General features: G+C 46.0%; 1 protein-coding gene and 1 non-coding gene across 2 annotated transcripts in view; one reads left to right on the forward strand and one right to left on the reverse strand.

Moving 5' to 3' along the window:
* PNKD (PNKD metallo-beta-lactamase domain containing) overlaps positions 1 to 24,593 on the reverse strand; it is a 97,306-nt gene that overhangs the window by 36,954 nt on the left and 35,759 nt on the right. The gene's annotated exons all lie outside the window — the stretch shown is intronic.
* On the forward strand, positions 4,335 to 4,463 carry LOC126002687 (small nucleolar RNA SNORA51). The gene has a single exon (XR_007493362.1). It is a non-coding gene; the product is annotated as a small nucleolar RNA SNORA51 (small nucleolar RNA).

The raw sequence follows: 24,593 nt of genomic DNA on the forward strand, positions 1-24,593 counted from the left end.
TCTGAAGTCCACAGGTCTGCATTGTGCAGAGATGAGTCTTGACCTCTGCCCTGGCCTCAATTCCAAGACCTTGAGTGTAATTTCAATGGCCTAGTCACACAGTCACGCCCCTCAGTTACGCTGAAATGCTCTCTGGTTACTGGAGATCCAAGCATCTCTTCCTCTGACCTGCTCATCAAATATCCCACATGACTCCCCTAGTCACCTCAAACAATGTGGCTCTTTGGCCTGTCCCTCTCTCCTTATCAGTAATTGGCTACAGTTCCTTGAACTGTTCACAGCATTTTCAGTCTCTGGTTCTGGCAACTTTAGGTAACCATCCACCACACCCACCTGCCCACCACTGTGACTATCCTAGTGCCAGCCAGGTCTGGAGAAAGTGACTGCAGGCCCCCTCTCCAGAATCCCATCTGGCTGATGAGCAGTTCTTGGTGTTACTGAGGTTGCCTCTCATCATCTGCAGTAGTTATTGGAAACTTCTGACTCATGCTTTCAACCAGAGTTGTTGGTTTTTTTTGGGGGGTGGGGGGTTGAGTCACACCTGGCAGTGCTCAGGGGTTACTCCTGGCTCTGTGCTCAGAAATAGCTCCTGTCAGGCACAAGGGGACCATATGGGATGCCGGGATTCAAACCACCATCCTTCTACATACATGCAAGGCAAACTCCCTACCTCCATGCTATCTCTCCGGTCCCCAGAGTATTTTTTTTCACTTTTTGGTTTTTGGGCAGTGCTCAGGGGTTACTCCTGGCAGGCTAGGGGAGCCTTATGGGATGCCCGAGATTGAACCCAGGCCTGTTCCGAGTTCACCAATGCCCTACAGCTGTGCTATTACTCCGGCCCTCAGCCAGAATTCTTAGAAGTACCGTATTTTCCGGTGTATAAGACAACTTTTGAAACAACAAAAAAAAAAGTTAACCAAAAATCGGGGGTCGTCTTATACGCTGAGTATATCCTGAAAAATGTTTCAATATGCCGCTAAACGAAAATTGTCTAACGAATTTTCCAACTCGATCCTGCACCAATCACTACAAGGCTGCTCGGACCGCCTCTCTAAATCAGCCAATCCAACCAAGCTTTTGATGCATGCAAATTAGACAATGTTCTGGACCCGAATCTACACTGTAAAAAGCCTGCTCAGATGGGCCAGAGTCAGAGAGGAAGTCTATTATAGTATAACCTTTGAACCTTTGCTTGTTGTGATTGGCTCACTGTGGTACATACAGTTGCAGCAAAGGAACGTTCTGTCTGATACAGCGAATATAGGCCTAAACCTATGTTTTAACTGCTAAATTAGGGGTCATCTTATACGCCCAGTCGTCTTATACGCCGGCAAATACGGTAATCATTTGGGGACCTACCTACCTACCTATCTACCCAGCTGCTCCAGCTCTGCTCCTAACATGAATTTTTAGATGAAGTAACTATTAGCCTCTTCTCATCTATAACTATTTTTTAGGTCAGAGAAGTAGTACAATGGGTTGGGTACTGGATTTGCAGGCAGTCAACGTGGGTTCGATCCCTGGCACCCCAAATAGTTCCCCAAGGAACACCAGGAATGATTCCTGAGCATAGAACCAGGAGTTAATCCTGAGCACACCCAGGTGTAGCCCTAATCAAACCAAAAAAGGTATGTTTTTCTTTCCACAACTGGTCCTCACCCTCAGAGCAAACTGGAGAATCATCTGCCTTAAAACAATGTCCCTGAGTGGTCAGAGTGGTAGTAGAACAGGCAGGGCTTTTACTTTGTAAATGGTCGGCCTGAGTTTGATCCCCAACATCTAATACGGTCCTCTGAGCTGATTGGGAACAATTCTGGAGTATAGAGCCAGGAATTAGCCTGGAGGAGCATAGCCGGGTGTGGCAAAAAGAAAACAAGAAAATGTTCCTTGCAAAGCTGGAAAGGGTACAACAGGCACGGTGTTTGCCTTACACATGGCAGACCTAAGATTGATCCCAACATTGTGCCCTAGTGGGGCCCAGAGAGATAGCACTGTGGTGTTTGCCTTGCAAGCAGCCGATCCAGGACCAAAGGTGGTTGGTTCGAATCCCGGTGTCCCATATGGTCCCCCGTCCTGCCAGGAGCTATTTCTGAGCAGACAGCCAGGTGTGGCCCAAAAACCAAAACAACAACAACAACAACATTGTGTCCTAGTATAGCCAGGAGTGATCCCAGAGTGCAGAGCCAGGAGCAAGCCTTAAGCACTGCTGAGCATTGTTCCCAAAGCAAAAAGAACAAAACAGAAAAACATGTTGCTTGGCCCGAGGTTTCTTTCTAGATTCTGGGGATACTTTATCTCTACTCAACCCAGTTTCATGAAAGTTGTGTGTGTGTGTGTGTGTGTGTGTGTGTGTGTGTGTGTGTGTGTGTGAAGAGATTGCTTCTCAGTTTTCAAAGCTTCTCCACTTCCTGTCAACATGCCCTTTAGCATACGACTTGACACTAAAAGAGATGACATCTATTCTCCAATATCCTTGATTTGAACTTGGTGTTGGGACTTGCTTTGGCCAATGGACAGGCAGGAGTATGAAGTGTGACAAGGTTGACCTTTGTCTCAGTATTCATGTCAGGTCATGAGGACCTTCCTCAACTGATTGCTGATATGAAGAGGAGGAAGAAGCCAATCTAGCACATCAAATCATATCCTGCAACTGAGTAGGCTGTGATGAGCCCAGCCTAGAAAAGTTCATCCAGCTCTGCTGATCACAGGCTCACCACTGCAGTCAGGCCCTTCAGTCTGGGGTTTGCTTGTTATGCAGCATTGTTACTAAAGTGGCTCATAGATAATGGGAAGCAGAAAGAAATTAGAAGTTAATGGTGCTGGGAAGAAACAGGGGCTTGGCTCATCAGCAATTTAGGGAAAGAGTATTGAGGTCCGTACCTCATAGACAACACCAAAGTAACTCCAAGTGAGGGCTGGAGCAATAGTCCAGTAGGTAAGGTGCTTGAAAGTGTCTGACTCCATCTCTTCTGATGGCTGCATAATATTCCATTGTGTATATGTACCATAGTTTCTTTAACCATTCATCTTTTGAGGGGCATTTAGGCTGTTTCCAGAGTCTGGCTATTGTAAACAATGCTGCAATGAATATAGGTGTGAGGAAGGGATTTTTGTATTTTTGAGTTCCTAGGATATATCCCTAGGAATGGTATAGCTGGATCATATGGGAGCTCAACTTCCAGCTTTTGGAGAAATCTCCATATCGCTTTCCACAAAGGTTGGACCAGATGGCATTCCCACCAGCAGTGGATAAGAGTTCCTTTCTCTCCACATCCCCGCCAGCACTGCTTGTTATCATTCTTTGTGATGTGTGCCAATCTCTGTGGCATGAGATGGTACCTCATAGTTGTTTTGATTTGCATCTCCCTGATGATTAGTGATGTGGGGCATTTTTTCATGTGCCTTTTAGCCATTTGTATTTCTTTTTTGTCAAAGTGTCCGTTCATTTCTTCTCCCCGTTTTTTGATGGGGTTAGATTTTTTTTCTTGTAAAGTTTTATCAGTGCCTTGTATATTTTGGATATTAATCCCTTATCTGATGAGTATTGGGTGAATAGTTTCTCCTACTCAGTGGGTGGCTCTTGTATTATAGGCACTATTTCCTTTGAGGTGCAGAAGCTTCTCAGCTTACTATAATCCCATCTATTTATTTCTGCTTTTACTTGTTTCCTATACATGAATGTATATAGAATCTATTATGCTGAGTGAAATAAGTCAGAGGGAGAGAGATAAACACAGAATGATCTCACTCATCTATGGGTTTTGAGAAAAATGAAAAACATTTGTGTAATGATTCTCAGAGACAAAATAGAGGAGGACTGGAGGGTCCAGCTCCTCACATGAAGTTCACCACAGGGATCATTTAGTGCAGTCACGGAAATAATTACACTGAGAACTATCATAACAAAATGTGACTGAATGAGGGAAGTAAAAAGCCTGTCAAGAGTCGCCGGGTGTGGCCCAAAAACAAAAACAAAAAAAGATTTGACTGTCACTTCTCTTTGGGGCCGGGTAGGTGGCGCTGGAGGTAAGGTGTCTGCCTTGCAAGCGCTAGCCAAGGAAGGACCGCGGTTCGATCCCCCGGCGTCCCATATGGTCCCCCCAAGCCAGGGGCGATTTCTGAGCACATAGCCAGGAGTAACCCCTGAGCATCAAACGGGTGTGGCCCAAAAACCAAAAAAAAAAAAAAAAAAAAAAAAAAAAAAAAAAAAAAAGCCTGTCAAGAGTACAGGCTGGTGTGGGGTGGGGAGGAAGGACACTTGGGATATTGGTCATGGGAATATTGTACTGGTGAAAGATTATATATATATATATATATATCTTAAAAAAAGATAAGACCTCCCAATTCTTACCACAGGCTGTGTTCTTTACACTGTATAGAAAGAGGAGGTACAGTAAATGCACCCCATATACTCCTCAACCCAGGCCCTTTGCCTGGTCTATATTGTGAAATGAGGGACAACAAAAAAAATCCAAGTTTGATCTCTGGCATTCCATAAGGTCCTCTGAGCCTGCCAGGAGTCCTTAGCACCACTGAGTGAACCCAACAAACAAACAAAAAGAGGGGCCAGACATGCAGCTTTGATCCAAAGCATCCCATAAGGTCTCACAACTCTTTGTTTTTGTTGTTTTTATCGGGGGTGGGGGCACATCTGGTGGTGCTCAGGAGTTACTCTTGGCTCTGCGCTCAGAAATCACTCTTGGCAGGCTCAGGGAACCACATGGGATGCTAGGAAACAAACCTGGGCCATGTCCACGGTTGGTAGCATGCAAGGCAAATGCCCTACAGCTGTGCTATCACTCAGCTGCTCTCACAATCCTTTGTGATTCTTGAGTGCAGAACTAGGAGTAGCTGCTGAGCATTGCCAGATAAGACCTCAAATGAACAAACAAATGAACAACAATAATATCAGAGCAATAGCACAGCAAGTATGGCACTTGCAGGAACAATCATAAAATCCTGAAGATTTCTTTGGAAATGGGAAGATGGGGCAGGTTCTTTCATTGCTTTTCAATTGTGTCAATTAGTATAGTTTTCTAGAAAGCAACTTCCCTCTATACTTCACAATTTTTAAAATGTTCACAAAGGAGCTGGAGAGAGAGTACAGCAAGTAGGGTATTTGCTTTAGCTTGTGGATAACATAGGTTCAATCCCCAGCATTCCATATAGTCCCCTGGGCACTGTCAGGCATTTCTGAGCACCGAGCCAGGAGTAACCCAAAAATAAACAAACAAACAAACAAAAATGTTCACAGGGACCAAGAGGGATGGATTGAAGGACAAAAGCACATACTCTACATACTGGCTGGCATCTAGGGTTTGTTCCTTGGCCCCCATGGTCCCCCACGTACCCAGTCTGAAGAGGGTCCTCCACCCTCAAAAAGGTTCAAAGGGGCCAGATTGATAGCACAGCAGTAGAGCATTTGCCTTGTAAGTTTCTGACCCAGGACGGATCTGGATTCGATCTCTGGCATCCCATATGGTCCCCCAAGCCTGCCAGGAGCGACTTCTGAATGCAGAGCCAGGAGAAACCCCTGAGCAATGCCTGGTGTGGCCCAAAAACAAAACCCAAAACAAAAAGGTTCATGCACTTTCAATAATCCCCACTGGGACCATAGAAATAGCATGGAGCTAAGGTATTTGCCTTGAATGCAGAAGGACGGTGGTTCGAATCCCGGCATCCCATATGGTTCTCTGTGGCTGCCAGGAGTGATTTCTGAGCGTAGAGCCAGGAGTAACCCCTAAGCGCTGCTGGGTGTGACCCGGAAAAAAAAATAAATGTGCCCCACTGACACCCCAAAATAACACCTGAAAGAAATTTTTTGATTTTAGATCTTTGAGGTTTGGGGGATTGTTTATGAGCCACACCCTGCTTGCTATTCAGGGTTACTTCTATTGGTGCTTGGGGATCATACAGTGCCTGGGATCAAATCCACGTGCCTTGCATATGGCTGACCCGGGACAGACCCGGGTTTGATTCCCAGTATCCTCTATGGTCCCTAGCCTGCCAGGAGAGATTTCTGAGTGCAGAGCCAGGAGAATCCCTGAGCACTGCCAGGTGTAGCCCAAAAACAAACAAACAAACAAACAATAAAAATATAGTTTGGTCTGTGATTAACCCTGCTGCTTTCAAATGGTGTTTATAATGAGAACCATATGTAAGAGTTAATCCTTGTGGTCCTGGTTGGACATCAGGCATAGTGGCAAAATTTGCACAAAGATGGTATGGAGGCTATTAGAATTATGGGTTGAGGGGTCAGAGTGATGCACAGTGCGTAGGACATTTGCCTTGCATGAGGCTAACCTAGATTCAATCTCCGGCATCCCATGTGGTCACCCAAGACTTTCAGGGGTAACTTCTGAGCACAGAATCAGGAGTAACCATTAAGAGCCACCAGGTGTGACCCAAAAACCAAAAACTAAAAAAAAAAAAAAAAGATTATTATGGATTGAGAGATAGTATAGTGAGTAAGACTCTAGACTGACCTGGGTTTGATCCCTGGGACCCCATATGGTCTCTGATTCTGCCAGGAGTGATTCCTGAGTGTCAGAAGTCCTGAGCACCACTGGGTATGACCCCCAAATAAACAAAGAAAAGGGGTTTTGGGTCACACCTGGCTGCGTTCAGGGGTTACTCCTGGCTCTGCACTCAGAAATCGATAATGGCAGGCTCGAGGGACCATATAGGATGTCAGGAATCAAATCAAGGTCCCTCTGGTGTGGCTGCATGCATGCAAGGCAAATACCCTACCAATGTGCTATCACTTCAACCTCCAAAGAAAAGGTATTAATTTCCTGGACCTGATACTGACAGTGCAGCTAAGAGAGAGGTGAAGAGAGATTTGGAGAAGCTAAGGGGCAGGTATTTCTTTTACCTCCTTGTTTTGTTTTTGGGCCACACCCAGAGATGCTCAGGATTTTACTCCTGGTTCTTCACTCAGGGATCACTCCTGATGGGCTCAAGGGACCATATGGGGTAAGAGGAGATGAACCCAGATCAGCCATGTGAAAGGCAAGTATCCTACCCACTGTACTATTATTGCTCTAAAGTCCCTTATGCTTTTTGGCAAGTATTTTATAAGTATAGAGATGAAAAAAAAAAAAGGGAATGGAGCGAGCCGGAGCGCTAGCACAGCGGTAGGGCATTTGCATTTCACGTGTCTGATCCAGGATGGACCTTGGTTCGATCCCCGGCATCCCATATGTTCCCCCAAGCCAGAAGCGATTTCTGACCGAATAGCCAGGAGTAACCCCTGAGCATCATGGGTGTGGTCCAAAAACAAAACAAACAAACAAAAAAGAACCAAAAAAGAAAAAGAAAGGGAATGGAATTAAAGGTAGTTCAAGGATGAAGACATTGTCTGACACCTCTTGATCCTCAGTACTGTATAACGGATTCCTGAGTGCAAGGGCAGGAGTAAGCCCTTAACACTGTCTGTTGATGGTCCCAAACCAAAAGAATGAGGGAATGATGAAGGAAAAGAGAGAGGGAGAAGGGGAGAATGGGGGGAGGGGGGAGAAAGAAGGAAGGAGAGAAGAAAAGAAGGAAGAAATGTAAGAACCAAGATTCTGGGGCCGGAGAGATAGCATGGAGGTAAGGCGTTTGCCTTTCATGCAGAAGGTTGGTGGTTTGAATCCCGGCATCCCATATGGTCCCCCCTCCCCCCCCCACGAGCCTGCCAGGAGAGATTTCTGAGGTGGAGCCAGGAGTAACCCCTGAGTGCTGCCGGGTCCAAGCAAGTGAAAGCAGAGATTAACAGATGGGAATATATTAAGCTGAGAAGCTTCTGCACCTCAAAGGAAATAGTGCCCAAGATACAAGAGCCACCCACTGAGTGGGAGAAACTATTCACCCAATACCCATCAGATAAGGGGCTAATCTCCAAAATATACAAGGCACTGACAGAACTTTACAAGAAAAAAACATCTAACCCCATCAAAAAATGGGGAGAAGAAATGAAGAGACACTTTGACAAAGAAGAAATACACATGGCCAAAAGACACATGAAAAAATGTTCCACATCACTAATCATCAGGGAGATGCAAATCAAAACAACGATGAGATACCACCTCACACCCCAGAGAATGGCACACATCACAAAGATTGAGAATAAACAGTGTTGGCGGGGATGTGGAGAGAAAGGAACTCTTATCCACTGCTGGTGGGAATGCTGTCTAGTTCAACCTTTATGGAAAGCGATATGGAGATTCCTCCAAAAACTGGAAATCGAGCTCCCATACGATCCAGCTATACCACTCCTAGGAATATACCCTAGGAACACAAAAATACAATACAAAAACCCCTTCCTTACACCTAAATTCATTGCAGCTCTATTTACCATAGCAAGACTCTGGAAACAACCAAGATGCCCTTCAACAGACGAATGGCTAAAGAAACTGTGGTACATATACACAATGGAATATTATGCAGCTGTCAGGAGAGATGAAGTCATGAAATTTTCCTATACATGGATGTACATGGAATCTATTATGCTGAGTGAAATAAGTCAGAGAGAGAGAGAAAAACGCAGAATGGTCTCACTCATCTATGGGTTTTAAGAAAAATGAAAGACACCCTTGTAATAATAATTTTCAGACACAAAAGAGAAAAGAGCTGGAAGTTCCAGCTCACCTCAGGAAGCTCACCACAAAGAGTGATGAGTTTAGTTAGGGAAATAACTACATTTTGAACTGTCCTAATAATGAGAATGTATGAGGAAAATGGAGAGCCTGTCTAGAGTACAGGCGGGGGTCGGGTGGGGCGAAGGGAGACTTGGGACATTGGTGATGGGAATGTTGCACTGGTGATGGGTGGTGTTCTTTACATGACTGAAACCCAAACACAATCATGTATGTAATTAAGGTGTTTAAATAAATTAAAAAAAAACATTAAAAAAAAAAGAGATCTAGAAGGAAACAAAACAAAATAAAAAAAAAAAAAAAAGAAAGAAAAAAAGAACCAAGATTCTCCCCTAAGTCCATGATAAGGAACTATATACTAAGACAAGCCCAAACCCTAGTAAAGTGTACTTTATCACTCCTGGCTGAAGGCAGAGAAAGAGTTAGCTCAGAAATAAAACCGAAGTTGGTGCCCCTAGTTCCTCCAGGAACTAGGGGTTGAGTGAGCTTGGAAAAAGTCTCCCTTAACAACCAAAAGTCTAAATCAGAGATCCCTCCACCCTGGACAACCAGGGTTCGAATGATAGTATCCCTAGACAGCCAAGATTGATCCAGAAAAATCAGTGATAAATTAAGACAACTATATAATGAAATGATTGTTCTGTTAATATTCTGTTAATGTTGGGGGCTGGAGAGATAGCATGGAGATGGGGTGTTTGCCTTGCAAGCAGAAGGATGGAGGTTTGAATCCCAGAATCCCATATGGTTTCCCGAGCCTGCCAGGAGCTATTTCTGAGCGTAGAGCCAGGAGGAACCCCTGAGCACAACCGGGTGTGATCCAAAAAACAAACAAACAAAAAATTTCTTTTAATGCTTGTAATTTCTATATAAAATGCTTGAAGATTGGACTCGGGGTCCTTGCCAAGATTCCTCTAGTGGGATGAGACTCGGACCTTGGTTAACCAAATAAACTTCCTTTTGCACCTTGCATTATTGAAGGTGGTCTTTGATTCTCAGTGCCGGGTGTCAACTCGAACCCTAACAGAAGGGGAAGAGAGAAGGGAGTGAGGGAAGAGAGGGAAAGAGGAGAAAGATAGGAAGGAAGGGGGCCAGAGAGATAGCATAGAAGTAAGGCGTTTGCCTTTCATGTAGGAGGTCATTTGTTCGAATCCCGGAGTCCCATATGGTCCCCCATGCCTGCCAGGAACAATTTCTGAGCCTGGAGCCAGGAATAACCCCTGAGCACTGCTGGGTGTGACCCAAAAACCACACACAAAAAAAAAGATAGGAAGGAAGGGGGGATGGAGGAGAGGGAGAAAAAAGAAGAGGGAAAAGGGAGTAGGTATTCCCTAGCACCACCAGGAGTGACCCCCCCCCCCCAACAACACAGAACTGGGAATAAATTCTGGACTTAGTTGGTGAGGTCCAAAAAGAAAAATAGGTGGGCTTGAAGTAATAGTAGATGGATTCAAATGCTTGCTTTAAACCCAGTGGACCCAGTTTCACTTCCTGGCACCCCACATGGCCACCATAGCCCTGCCAGATGTGTCTCCTAAAACTAGCAAACAAAATATTTTAATTAAAAAAAGAATAAATTTGTTTTCCGTTTTTGTTTTGTTTTGGGAGGCACACCTGATGACGCTCAGGTTCTGTGCTCAGAAATCACTGCTGGCTGGTTTGGGGGACCATATGGGATGCCGGGAATTGAACCAGACTGACTGCATGAAAGGCAAACGCCCTACCCCATTGTGCTATCACTTCGACCCCAGAATAAATTTTTTTTTTATTATTTTTTTTTAGAATAAATTTTTAAAAAGAAAAAACTACATACAAATACAACTGTGTTTTTCACATGTTGATAAGGCTGGCTCAAAACAACAAAACATAGGTAGCCAATCTTGTTGGCTGAGTAATACCCATTCCCCATGCCTGATTTTCCCCTGTTGGGGGCCAGAGAATAGCACAACGGGTAGGGCGTTTGCCTTGCACATGGCCAACCCAGGTTTGATCCAGGTTTGGCATATATATGGTTCCCCAAGCCTGCCAAGAATGATTTCCAGAAGCAGGAGTAACCCCTGAGCAATGCGAGGTATTGGCCCCACCAAAAAATTAATTTTTCCTTTTAACATGATGTTTCAAGTTTCCTTCACTAGCCATAGCTTCTAACGGAGCCTCTCTCCAGCCTTGCTGATGGATCTCAATTGAGCCCAACCATTATCTGTACAAATTGTCCCACCAAGAAGCTGATTAGATCAGAACTATAAAGTAATTCTTTCCTTCAGATAATGATAAAAAATATTGACACAATCATACCAATCATGTGCCAGGTACTGTTGGAAGTATCTTACACAGACCAACTTGCAACAACTTGCTGTATCCAATAAAACAGACAAGCTCTGGAGGCACTCATCTTCAGGTCACACAGCTGTGAGAGAGGGTGAGAAACAGGCTAGAGGCCTCCTCAGAAGGTTTTTCCTAATCACAGAAGGGGTGGCTATATGGTCAGTTCTTTGCCTGCCGTCTGCTGTGAAGGCTGGAACCATTATAGCCAGTTTAGGACTAGGAAGATGTTCTAGCAGATTGAAAGTGGGCTTGAACCAGAGTTCTTGAAGTGATAACTAAGATGCTGAATGAGGCAGTCTGGCTTACCAGGTGCCCAAACTTCTCAGTAAGTGAGATAACAGATGTTCTTATGTGGGTGCAGGCAGGTCAGTAGTTCAGAGGTAGAATGCATGAGATACTAGGTTCCATTCTTTGCACCTGAGCATGACACACGTGCACACCTACCCACCACAATTTGGCCTTTGGAGTCGGAAAGATAGTATGATAGTACGGCAGGCACACAGCTGACCCAGATTCAGACCCCTGCACCCCTCATAGTCCCCCAGGCCTGCCAGGAGTGATCCCTGAGCATAGAGCACTTCTGGGTATGGCCAAAAAAAAAAAAAAAAGTAATAACAACAACAACAAAACACAATTTGTCATTATTTAAGTTATTCTTAATTTGATCAATTTTTTTCTTTCCCTCCCTCTCCTTCCTTCCTTCCTTCCTTCCTTCCTTCCTTCCTTCCTTCCTTCTCTCTCTTTCTCTTTCTCTCTCTTCTTTCTCTCTCTTTCTTCTCTCTTTCTCTTTCTCTTTCTCTTTCTTTCCTTTCTTTCTTTCTTTCTTTCTTTCTTTCTTTCTTTCTTTCTTTCTTTCTTTCTTTCTTTCTTTCTTTCTTTCTTTCTTTTCTTTCTTTCTTTCTTTCTTTCTCTCTTTCTCTTTCTCTTTCTTTCCTTTCTTTCTTTCTTTCTTTTCTTTCTTTCTTTCTTTCTTTCTTCTTTCTTTCTTTTCTTTCTTTCTTTCTTTCTTTCTCTTTCTCTCTTTCTTTCCTTTCTTTCTTTCTTTCTTCTTTTTCTTTCTTTCTTTCTTTCTTCTTTCTTTCTTCCGTTCTTTCGTTCTATCTTTCATTCTCTCTCTCTCTCTTTCTTTCTTTCTTTCTTCTATCTTTCTTCCTTTCTTTCTTTTTTTACTTTCTTCCTTCCTTCCTTCTTTCTCTCTCTTTCTTTCTTCTTTCTCTCTTTCTTTCTTTCTCTCTTTCTTTCTTTCTCTCTCTCTCTTTCTTTCTCTCTCCTTCCTTCCTTCCTTCCTTCCTCCTTCCTTCCTTCCTTCCTTCCTTCCTTCCTTCCTTCCTTCCTTCCTTCCTCCTTCCTTCCTTCCTTCCTTCCTTCCTTCCTTCCTTCCTTCCTTCCTTCCTTCCTTCCTTCCTTCCTTCCTTCCTTCCTTCCTTCCTTCCTTTTCTTGACCACACCTGGCAGCGCTGTGGGGTTATTCCTGGCTCTATGCTCAGAAATCGCTCCTGGCAGGCATGGGGACCATATGGGACGCTGGGATTCAAACCAATCGCCTTAGGTCCTGGGTCGGCTGCTTGCAAGGCAAACGCTGCTGTGCTATCTCTCCGGCTCCTGCCTTTTTTTTTTTTTTCTTAAATAACACTTATTTCCTAGCAGCTCTGAAGTCTGGAGAGATAGACAGTAGAGGGGCTAAAACTCATGCCGTGCTGCTGAGTGGGAACCTTGGCTACTTCCAACTGCATAAGAACCAGACGATCCCCACATCCCAGAACCAGATCTATCTCACTACTGATAACCTCGTGGTGAACTTCCAGGATGAAAGTCTCACCCAGGGAAGTAACAGTCTCATCAAGGATAAGAAAAGAACGGGCCTGGCGTTTGCCTTCCAAACAGCCAATCCTGGACCAAAGGTGGTTGGTTCGAATCCAGGTGTTCCATATGGTCCCCCATGCCTGCCAGGAGATATTTCTGAGCAGACAGCCAGGAGTAACCCCTGAGCAACGCCAGGTGTGGCCCAAAAAACAAAAACAAAAACAAAAGGAAAGAAAAGAGCCTGGTGGAGGCCAGAGCAATAGCATAGCGTGTAGGTTGCTTGCCTTGCACAAAGCTAACCCAGGTTTGATCCCCAACATGCACAACCAGGAGTAATTCCTGAGTGCAGAGTCAGGCATAAGCCCTGAGCACTGCTGGTGTGATCCAGAAAAAAATAAAAATAAAAAGTCAAGACTGTCTTAGGGGCCCAGAGAGATAGCACAGCGGCATTTGCCTTGCAAGCAGCCGATCCAGGACCAAAGGTGGTTGGTTCGAATCCCGGTGTCCCATATGGTCCCCCGTGCCTGCCAGGAGCTATTTCTGAGCAGACAGCCAGTAGTAACCCCTGAGTACCACCGGGTGTGACCCAAAAACCAAAAACCAAAAATAAATAAATAAAAGACTGTCTTAGGCCAGAGAGCTAGTAAAGGGTTTAAGGCATTTAATTGCATGTGACCAACTCTGTAAAAAAGAAAAAAAAGAAATGAGCCTGGTAATAAGGTAAGTCTCCTTTTCCCTAGTGTTTGAGGAACCAGCATGGGTCCACAGACACATCTCAGTATCCTGATGAAGGATAAAGATGAATGAAAACTGAGGCCAGTGTTTGTCTTGCATGCAGAGACCCGGGACAGATGTGGGTTCGATCCCTAGCATTCCATATGGTCCCCCAGCCTGCCAGGAGCGATTTCTGATTACAGAGCCAGGTGTAACCCCTGAGCTACTGGGTGTGGCTCAAAACACAAATAAACAAAAAAAGATGAATGAACACTGACCTTCCTCCCTTGTGTTGGCCAAGAAGACTGGGACAGTCTCAGTGCCATTTCTTGGACATTTCTAACAATGTTGGTTCCTCCCTCTAGTTGGAGACAATAATCACTAATCCAGGAATTCTCAATAGATATTTATTACTTTTTTTTTTGTTTTGTTTTTTGTTTTTTGGGCCACACCCGGCGGTGCTCAGGGGTTACTCCTGGCTGTCTGCTCAGAAATAGCTCCTGGCAGGCACGGGGGACCATATGGGACACCAGGATTCGAACCAACCACTTTTGGTCCTGGATCGGCTGCTTGCAAGGCAAACACCGCTGTGCTATCTCTTCGGGCCCAGATATTTATTACTTAAGAAAAATTATATAAAAACTTGCCTCACACATAGCTAAGCCCAGTTAGATTGCTGGCACCACATATGGATCCTGAGTACCACCAAGAGTGATTCCTAGCACAGCAAAGTGTGGCTCAAATACTGTCCCCCACAAGAAAGGTCCAGCAGACTTGAACTCCAATTGGGTTTTCTGACACTTGAAGCCCAAAACACCCAAACTAGTACTGAATAGGGCTGGAGTGGAACATGGGGGAAAAAAACAACCATAAAACAAAACCAAGAAACAAAACTTCTACACAGGGCAAGAAAGACAATCCAGCAAATAGTACAGCACTTGCTTTGCACACAGCTGACCTGGGTTCAATATTGGCACCACATATGGTCCCCTGAGCACCGCCAAGCATGACCCCTGAGCATCGCTGGGTGTGGTCTCCCCAAAAGAAAACTATTCTTTCTTTTTTTTTTTTTTTTTTTTTTTTGGTTTTTGGGCCATACCCGGTGGTGCTCAGTGGTTACTCCTCACTGTCTGCTCAGAAATAGCTCCTGGCAGGCATGGGGGACCATGTGGGACACCGGGATTCGAACCAACCACCTTTGGTCCTGGATCGGCTGCTTGCAAGGCAAATGCCTCTGTGCTATCTCTCTGGGCCCCAAAAACTATTCTTTCACTAAAACACTTAAGGCTAACCTTCTTGATCTCTACTTTTTATTCCATGTCCATTCTCAGGTCACTCATCTGAGCTTCACCGTTCACCCCCTAAAAACGTCAAACCACTTTACCATGATTCCACTCTGCCCCATCCATAATCTCTGGATCTTTTGTTTCATTTTGTTTAGGTCAGTGCTGGGGATCAAACCTAGGGCCTCACACTAGCAAAGCAAGAGTTTTTTTGTTGAGCCACCACCTCCCTTTCTCTGAGTCCCTCCCACATCCCTTGCAGGAGGTACAAGAGACACCATCTGCTTGCAAGTTAAGGGCGAGATTCTTTGCCTGACCCTTTTTCCTACCACACTCCTGACCCTGTCTCCATGGTGTTAAGCAATAAGCTCTGCTTTCTTTTCTTTTCTTTTTTTTTTTTTGGGGGGAGGTCACACCTGGCAGTGCTCAGGGGTTACTCCTGGCTCCATGCTCAGAAATTGCTCCTGGCAGGCCGGGGGGGGGGGGGGCCCATATGGGACGCTGGGATTCGAACCAATGACCTTCTGCATGAAAGGCAAATGCCTTACCTCCATGCTATCTCTCCGGCCCCAAGCAATAAACTCTGAAGCTTGCTCCTGAGTCAACATTGAAAGTCTGTCTTCTTTCTAACCATCTCCAGGTGCCAATGGCAGGTTTGGGGGACTCTGTCTTACCCTGCATAGGGACTGACGGTCATGCATTGCTGTCTTGAGGGTCCCCAGTGATCACCTCATCAGAGCAAATCATGCCATTGCAATTCCAAGGAGCACCCAGGGAGTGTTCCCTGGGTTTCAGTTCCACTTTCTGCTGCTACTGTACCCCAAATCCAGTCCTTGAATTCTCAGCCTGTGTCTCTTGCTGGAAACTTTAGTGGCCATGCAGGGCCAGTGCCAATCCTGCTCTGAATTTGTGTGCCTCCAAAGTTCTTGTCTATACCACTAGGTTTGGGGACCAGAGAGATAGTTCAGCTGATAGGGCTCTTGCTTTGCATACAAACAGCCCAGGTTTGGGGCTGGAAAGATAGTACAGCAGGTAGGGCATTTGCCTTGCATGTGGCCAACCCGGGCTCAATCCCCGCATACCATATGGTCCCGTGTCCTCCAGGTGTGATTGCTGAGTGCAGATCCAGGAGTAACTCCTAATCACTGCTAGGTATGACCCCAAAACCAAAAGAAAACAACCTGAGATTTACCCTCAGCATCCCATGTGGTACCCTGAGCACTGTCATAAGTGATCCCTGAGCGAAGAGCACAGCTGGGTGTGGCCCCAAAACAAAACAAATCACACAAACAAGTTCACAGGCCCTGAGCCCAGCTTCCCTGTTTGTAACCCCAGTATCCCATGTGCCCTTGCTGCCCTGAACCTGGGTCTCCTTTCGCCCAGAGCCCTTCTCCCTCACAACGCACTTCTGTAGAAATCCTGCAGGGCACACTTCTCATGGTCCCCAGCACACTGAAGTGACCCGACGTACTCCCAGGAGTAGCTATAGCTAATTAAAATTAGGATTCTTGCTGCAGAGCATTTTGGAAGGCTCCCTGAGGGAGGAAGCCAGAAACCTAAGTTTAATCTCATGCCTAGCTCCTAGAAATCAACAATAAATTCCTTCTATCTGAAGTCCTTTCTGATCACAACCTTTTGTTTGTTTGATTTTTGTTTTGTTTTGTTTTAGGGCCACACTCAGTGACACTTGAGGCTCACTCTATACTTAAGAACTACTCCTAGTGGTGCTCAAGGGACAACAATACGGGTTGCTGAGCTCAAACTGGGGTCAGCCTCATGCAAGCCTTCTGCCCTCCCTGCTGTACCATTGCTCTAGTCCTGTGATCACCACAACTTTTTTTGTTGCTATTTTGTTTTGGAGCCACCCCTAGCGGCGCTCAAGGGTAACTCCTAGCTCTGCACTCAGAAATCACTCCTGGCAGGTTCAGGGGACCATATGGAATGCTAGGGATTGAACTTGGTTTGAACACGTGCAAGACAAATGCCCTGCCTGCTATGGCATATGCCTCACTATATGTGAGGACCAGAGCTTGATCCCCAGCACTGCAAGGCCCCCAAACATTGCCTAGTATGGATGTGGTGTCCCCTGAATACCACTAGATCTATGTAGCACTGAGTCATGAAGCTGGCCTAAGCATGAAACATCCCACATAGCCAGGCTGAGTATCACAGAAGTGGTCCTGAGGCTCCTGAGCACTGCTTGGCAGACCTCCATCCCCCAAAATAAATAAAACATCTACAAAGGAGCTGAAGAGATAGCCAGTCCATAGGGTGTCAACCTGGGTTTGATCTTTGCCATTCAGTAGGATTCCCCAAGCCTGCCAGGACTGATTCCTGAGCACCACTGGGTATGACCCACCCCCTAAAAAAGGTCTCCAAAGGAAAGGTTTGCTCTAATGAATGGAGGTAATTCCAGGGAGTGTGGGGTTCCACAAAGCTGGTGATCGACTCCCCTATCCACTCCATTTCCCATCATACCCGGGGATTTCTCCAAATACAAGTCCAGGTCATGGTCCCCCCCCAGCCACGCTGTGGCTTCTCTTGCAGGTAAAATCCAAAATCTTTTTTTTTTGGTCTGGGAATGGTGGTGTTGTGGGCTACTTTGGGGGGCAATAAGGGACCATGTGGAGCCAGGGATCTGATACAGTAGGAACCATGGGAGCTCTCTGAGGTCCAAATGCAAAAGCCTTAAGGCCAAAGAGGTTCTTACAGATGTGGTTTCTATCCCCATTCCCTGCCTCTTAGTCTCAGCCCAGTGCTAACTACACCCCAGTGACACAGATCTCTTGGAAGTTTCCAGAACACTTCACACTCTTAGCTGCAGGCTAGCCTTTACCACCTTCACATAGTTTGTTTTGCAGTGAAACCTGATCACAGCATGTCTGTCATTGCACTTCACATACACATACATACCATGCATATGGCATAGACACAGAAAGGTCATGTATCCATGCCACACACATCGAGTACATATGCCACATGTGACAAATCACATGCATGACACATGTGTATACACACACCAAGTACATGCATAGCACATGTATCTTATGTATTCATACCACACACATACCACAGATACACACAACTCAGACACATTAAACAGCACACAAACACACTGTTTGACTTGAGTACTCTTGTAGGTCACCTCCCCAGAGCAGCTTTCTTGGCTGCTTTAACCCAAACAGGGTGCCTGGGAGCTCTGGAGAAGGCAACAGCAGAACAGATCCTGCCTTGCAAGTGTGCAGGTGGTGAGGCCGTGAGTTTGATCCCAGACCACCCACAAGCCCAAGTCCCCAGCATCATTACAACATATGTGATGAACAGAGCCACAACCAAACATGGACTGAGGCCAAAGTGTCTTAACCCTGCTGACAATAGCCCTGAGCCAGGGCCCTAATCACAGCAGCATCACCAGGAAGGGACAGGGATGGGTAGAAATGCTACTAAACAGAGAATGGGGCTGGAGAGGTAGCAGAGTGGGTTGAATGCTTGTCTTATGTGTGCTCAGCTTGGGGTCACACATACAATCCCTTGAACACAGTAGGAATGAACCCTGTTCACTAGGAGGAGGAAGAGGAGTAAAAAGGAGGAGGTGGAGGACAAGAAGGAGGAGGAGGGAAAGAAGAAGGAGAAAGAGTAGGAAGAAGAGGAGGAGGAGGAGGAAAGATGGGTTAAGGCTCTTGCCTTGTGTTCAGCTGACTCATGTTCCATTCACAGCACTATATATGGTCCCCAAGCATTTCCATAAGGGAGTAAGTCAGGAGTAAGTAAGCCGGAAGCACTGCTAGCTCTGACCCAAAAATGAAAAGTATTTCTATTTCTTAGGTGAATAGAAATGAAGGAGGGGGGCCAAAGCGGTGGCTCACGCCGTAGGGTGTTTGCCTGGCATGAGCTAACCTAGGATGGACCGAAGTTCGATCCCCCCCCCCCATGTCCTATATGTTTCCCCAAGCCAGGAGCAATTTCTTTTTTCTGGGTAGGGGGGTTGGGTCACACACGACAGCTCTCAGGGGTTATTCCTTGCTATAAGCTCGGAAATCACCCCTGGCTTGTGGGGACCATAAGAAATGCCGGGAATCGAACCACCATCCTAGGCTAGAGCTTGCAAGGCAGACACCATACCTCTAGCACCACCGGCCAGGAGCAATTTCTGAGCGCTTAGCCAGGAGTATCCCCTGAGTATCACTGGATGTGGCCCAAAAAGCAAAAAAAAGAAAAAAAAAAGGAGATGACAATGTATTTGCTCTCTTAGGGCGCTAAACTCACTTTCCTTCAGCACTTACATTACTATTTGTAAAGATACTCTGTAATGGGGCCGGAGAGATAGCATGGAGGTAAGGCGTTTGCCTTTCATGCAGAAGGTCATTGGTTCGAATCCCGGCATCCCATATGGTTCCCCGAGCCTGCTCGGAGTGATTTCTGAGTGTGGAGCCAGGAGTAACTCCTGAGCACCCAAAAACCAAAAAAAAAAAAAAAAAAAAAAAAAGAAAAAGAAAAAAGATACTCTGTATTGTTGGTTGCTAGAACAGACATAAATAAAACTAAATAAAACAAAATTACAACAAAGTTACACAATGTTGATGCTTATAGACTCGTTTTCTACTGGTTTTCTTTGTTTTGTTTTTGTTTGTTTTTGGTTTTTGGGTCACACCTGGCTTCGCTCAGGGGCCACTCCTGGCTCTATGCTCAAAAATCGCTCCTGGCAGGCTGGGGGGCGGGCATATGGGATGCCGGGATTCGAACCACTGACCTTCTGCATGCAAGGCAAACGCCTTACCTCCCATGCTATCTCACCGGGCCCTTTTTTTTTTTTTTTTAATGCTGGAATGGTTCATTTAGTTGGTTTCCCTAAAGCGTCATATCCAGGAATACTGGAAAATGATCCTAATGCCAGATTAGAAAACTGTTTGCCGAGTCAGGATAGTCGGTGCCTGCCCCCTAGTGGTCATAGTTGAGAAATGACCTCTTTCCAGAGGTCAATTTTTGATTTTTTGGAAATCTTTTTTTTTTTTTTTTTTTTTTTTTTTCGGACCACAGCCGTTTGATGCTCAGGGGTTACTCCTGGCTAAGCGCTCAGAAATTGCCCCTGGCTTGGAGGGACCATATGGGATGCCGGGGGATCGAACCGCGATGGCGATCTTTCCTTGGCTAGCGCTTGCAATGCAGACACTTTATCTCTAGCGCCACCTCGCCGGCCCCGGAAATCTTAATTAATACATTTCAGTTAAAAGGGCAGAGTGAGAGACTTGGGCAAGGGATCTCGAGGGAGGGGTGTGGGTAAAAGATGAGGGAGCTTTGAAATGAATTATGGCAAGTATAACTTCTACAGTTCTGTGTTACTCAGCATAGTAGCCTGGAGTCCTTGAAATATGGTCCATGATATATCGCCTCCTTTTCATGTGGAGGACAAATCTTCCATCCTTGCATGCCAAAACAGAAAAAAAGATGTGGATCACCTGAGCAGCTCTGGAGTGACCCCTGAGCACAAAGACAGAAGTAGTATCTAGCATCACTGGGTATGGTGGTAGAGAGAGGGAGAACAAAACCAAAATAATATTTTGGGGCTAAGGACCACTGTTGGTGGTCAGGTCTTACTCCTGCCTCTACACTCAAGGATGATTCCTGATGGGTTCTGGGTGCCCGGAATTGAATCTGGTCAGTTGCATGCAAGGCAAGAGCCTTCCTGCTGTACTATCACTCCAGCACCAAAACCAAAATAAAATAAAAGAAAAATACTTAGTGCAAGGCTAGCGCGATGGCACAACAGGTGGGACATTTGCCTTGCATGCAACTGACCTGGGTTTGATCCCTGGCATCCCATATGGTCCCCTGAGCCTGCCAGGAGTAATTCTGAATGCAATGCAGGAGTAATCCCTGAGTGCTGCCTGGTGTGGCTCAAAAACAAACAAACAAAAATAAAACAATAATGCAAGGGGCTGGAGAAATAGTACAGAGGTAGGGTGCTAGTCTTGCATGTGAATGTGACTGACAGCATTCTGTATTACATCCTGAGTTCCACCAATAATAATCTCGAGTATTGATCTGCAATGGTCCAAGGCTACCAGGGCTGCAGGACTGCAGAGCTGCAAGCTGCAGAGACCCAACACTGCCAGGGCCTGGTGCCACAAGCCTCACAGGGGCCCATGGGGTCTGGCTACCGGGTGGAGCCTCGTGCTCACCCAGGAATGCCAACATGTAGTGACTACCTGCCCAGGATTGAGAGAAGAAAGGAAAACCATGGGGCCAGAGAGAGAGCATGGAGGCAAGGCATTTGCCTTGCATACAGAAGGATGGTAGTTCGAATCATGGCATCCCATATGGTCCCCCGAGCCTGCCAGGAGCAATTTTTTTTTTTTTGGTTTTTGGGCCACACCCGGTAACGCTCAGGGGTTACTCCTGGCTATGAGCTCAGAAATCATCGCTCCTGGCTTGGGGGGACCATATGGGACGCCGGGGGATCGAACCGAGGTCCATCCTACGCTAGCGCTTACAAGACAGACACCTTTCCTCTAGTGCCACCTTCCCGGCCCCTAGGAGCAATTTCTGAGCATAGAGTCAAGAATGGCCCCTGAGCGCTGCTGGGTGTGACCCAAAAACCAAAAAAAAAAAAAGAAAAACCAGTATACTTTTTATTCCTTCTGGAGTCTGAGGCCTGCCCCCGCTATTGCCCAAAGGTTTCAGATAGAGGAAGAGAGAAAAAGATGGAAATTCACCTGACAGAGATGGCTGGGGGAGGCCCTGGTACAAAAAAAAGAAAGAAAAGAAAATAGATACAAAGCAGGCAGCATCTTTCTGATGCTTTATCTACCTCCTCCCCTGCCCAGTGGATTAGCAAGCACTGCTCTGGTCACTAACCTGTCCTGAACTCCCCACCCCATGTCCAAGTCTTTTCTTTTATACCGGGCATGACAAAAGTGTGTCTAGGGGGCATGTCCAGGTTCAATAGTCATTACAGTGGGGCGTGTCCAAGTACAATTGCCATACATAGATCGAGGAGTAACCCTTAAACATTGTTGGATGTAGCCTCCCAAAAATATATAGTATAGGGGGCCGGGTGGTGGCGCCAGAGGTAAGGTGCCTGCCTTGCCTGCGCTAGCCTTGGACGAACTGTGGTTTGATCTCCCGGCGTCCCATATGGTCCCCCAAGCCAGGAGCAACTTCTGAGCGCATAGCCAGGAGTAACCCCTGAGCGTTACCGGGTGTGGCCCAAAAACCAAAAAAAAAAAAAACAAACAAAAAAAAAACATATATATATATATATATAGTATAGGGCTGGCTGGGTGTTTTCTTTGCATGTAGCCATAAACCCAGAGCCATTGTGTATAGCCCCTTTCCCCATAAAAAGTTAAAAAATTTAGTGCACTCAAAAATTTGAATTTAGGGACCAGAGAGATAGCACAGCGGTAGGTCGTTTGCCTTGCATGCAGAAGGACAGTGGTTCAAATCCTGGCATCCCATATGGTCCCCTGAGCCTGCATGGTGTGACCTCAAGCCCCCCAAAAAAATGGAAATTAAATTAATTTAAATATAAAAATTACTTCTAATTTCAGTTTCTAGAAAACACATATTTAAGTACGTGAATCTATTTTTTTTTTTTTTTTTGGTTTTTGGGCCACACCCGGCGGTGCTCAGGGGTGATTCCTGGCTGTCTGCTCAGAAATAGCTCCTGGCAGGCACGGGGGACCATATGGGACACCGGGATTCGAACCAACCACCTTTGGTCCTGGATCGGCTGCTTGCAAGGCAAACGCTGCTGTGCTATCTCTCCGGGCCCGTGAATCTATTTTTTTGAGAGGTGTTGGGAGTCACATTGCGTGGTACCTGGGGGACCACAAACAGTGCCAGGGATCAAACCTGGGTTGCCCACATAAAAGGCAAGCGTCTAAACCTCTCTTTACTTTCTAGCTTCCCAGCCCTTCTTTTTACTTTGCGTTTTGTGTTTTGTTTTGTTTTTGTTTTGGTGCCACACCCAACAGTGCTCAGGAGTTACTTACTGGCTCTGCATCCAGAAATCACTCCCAAAAGCCTTGGGGCACCATATAAAATGATATCAAACCCAGGTCTGCTGAATGCAAGGCAAATGTCCTACCTGCTGTACTATCACTCTGGCCCTAATTTTGCTTTTTTGTTTTTTGGGGGGGCCATAACTGGAAGTGCTCAGGGGTTACTCCTGAAGGGGCTCAGAGGATCCATATGGTTCCTCAGAGATCATACCCAGGTCAACTTTGTGCAAGGTAAACAGTCTATTGGTTGTACTATTTTCAACTCCTTTGATTGTTGGGGGGGGGGGCGGCTACACCCGGTGACGCTCAGGGGTTACTCCTGGCTATGAGTTCAGAAATTGCTCCTGGCTTAAAGGACCTTATGGGACATTGGGGAATTGAACTGTGGTCCATCCTAGGTTAGCACGTGCAAGGCAGATGCCTTACCGCTTGCGCCACTGTTCCAGCCCCTAACTTCTTTGATTTTATTTTGCCTGAGATGCTAGAATCAAGCCTCAGCTTGCCACATGCACAGCAAAAGTACTAACCAGCCCAACCATCCTTTATCTTAACGTGTCTTTGATTTCCTTTTATGTGCTTGTTTGCTTGGTTTGACTTTTGAGGCCTGGCAATGCTCCAACTTGCCCTTTACCTTTTATTTCTCTTTATTTATTTTGATTTGGGGGCCACACCCGACAGCGCTCAGGAGTTACTCCTGGCTATGCACTCAGAGGCCATGTACAAGACAAATATCCTACTGCTGTGCTATTTTTCCAGTCCCACCCTTTATCTTTTAAATGTAGCTACAGGAAAATCTAAAACTACTCCAGTGGCTCATGTGGCACTTCTCTGTGTTTTATTTTGTTTTGGAGTCACACCCAGCAGTACCCAGGGATCACTTCTGGTGGGTTGGGGAAACCACATGAGCTGCTGGGAAATGGACTCAGCTCAGCTGAGTACAGAGCAAGCACTTTAGCAGCTGTACTGTGTTTCGCACCTCATGTAGTATTTCTACTGAATGGTGCTTATGAGTTTTCTTTCAGGCCTCTCCTGTGCATACCTCCCAGAAGGAATCAGAGGAAGCTATTAGAATCCACATTTGAGGGGCTGGAGAGATAGCATGGAGGTAAGGTGTTTGCCTTTCATGCAGAAGGTCATTGGTTCGAATCCTGGCATCCCATATGGTCCCCTGAACCTGCCAGGAACAATTTCTGAGCATGGAGCCAGGAGCAACCCCTGAGCACTGCTGGGTGTGACCCAAAAAATAATAATAATAAAAAAATACATACTTGAAGTAGTGGAAGACCCACACCTGGGGTCAATAGGAATGCTCGTTCTGGGGTAGGGGTGTAGCCCTAGGAGCTGGTGCATAGGTTTAACATTCAGAGGTCCATGCAATCCTCAACAAAGTGTGGCACTAAAACAAACAAAAAAAGGTGAGGTACAGCTCAGCCATAGAGCTCTCGCCTTGCACTTTTTTTTTTTTTTGGTTTTTGGGCCACACCCGTTTGACGCTCAGGGGTTACTCCTGGCTATGTGCTCAGAAATCGCCCCTGGCTTGGGGGGACCATATGGGACGCCGGGGGATCGAACCGCGGTCCTTCCTTGGCTAGCGCTTGCAAGGCAGACACCTTACCTCCAGCGCCACCTACCCGGCCCCTCGCCTTGCACTTTGCTGCTGGAAGGCAGCCTTGAAGGTTTGGGGAAATGAAATCAATGTGTGATTTAAAGAAGCTTCTTTGGCAAGCTGGAGCAACAGCATAGTTGGTAAGTCAATGGACTTGTAAGCATTGATCTGGGTTAGATCCAGGCATTGCATACAAACAGAAAACCATTCCTTGGGGCCGGAG

The sequence above is a fragment of the Suncus etruscus genome, chromosome 2 (genome assembly GCF_024139225.1).
Source record: "Suncus etruscus isolate mSunEtr1 chromosome 2, mSunEtr1.pri.cur, whole genome shotgun sequence".
NCBI lineage: Eukaryota > Metazoa > Chordata > Mammalia > Eulipotyphla > Soricidae > Suncus > Suncus etruscus.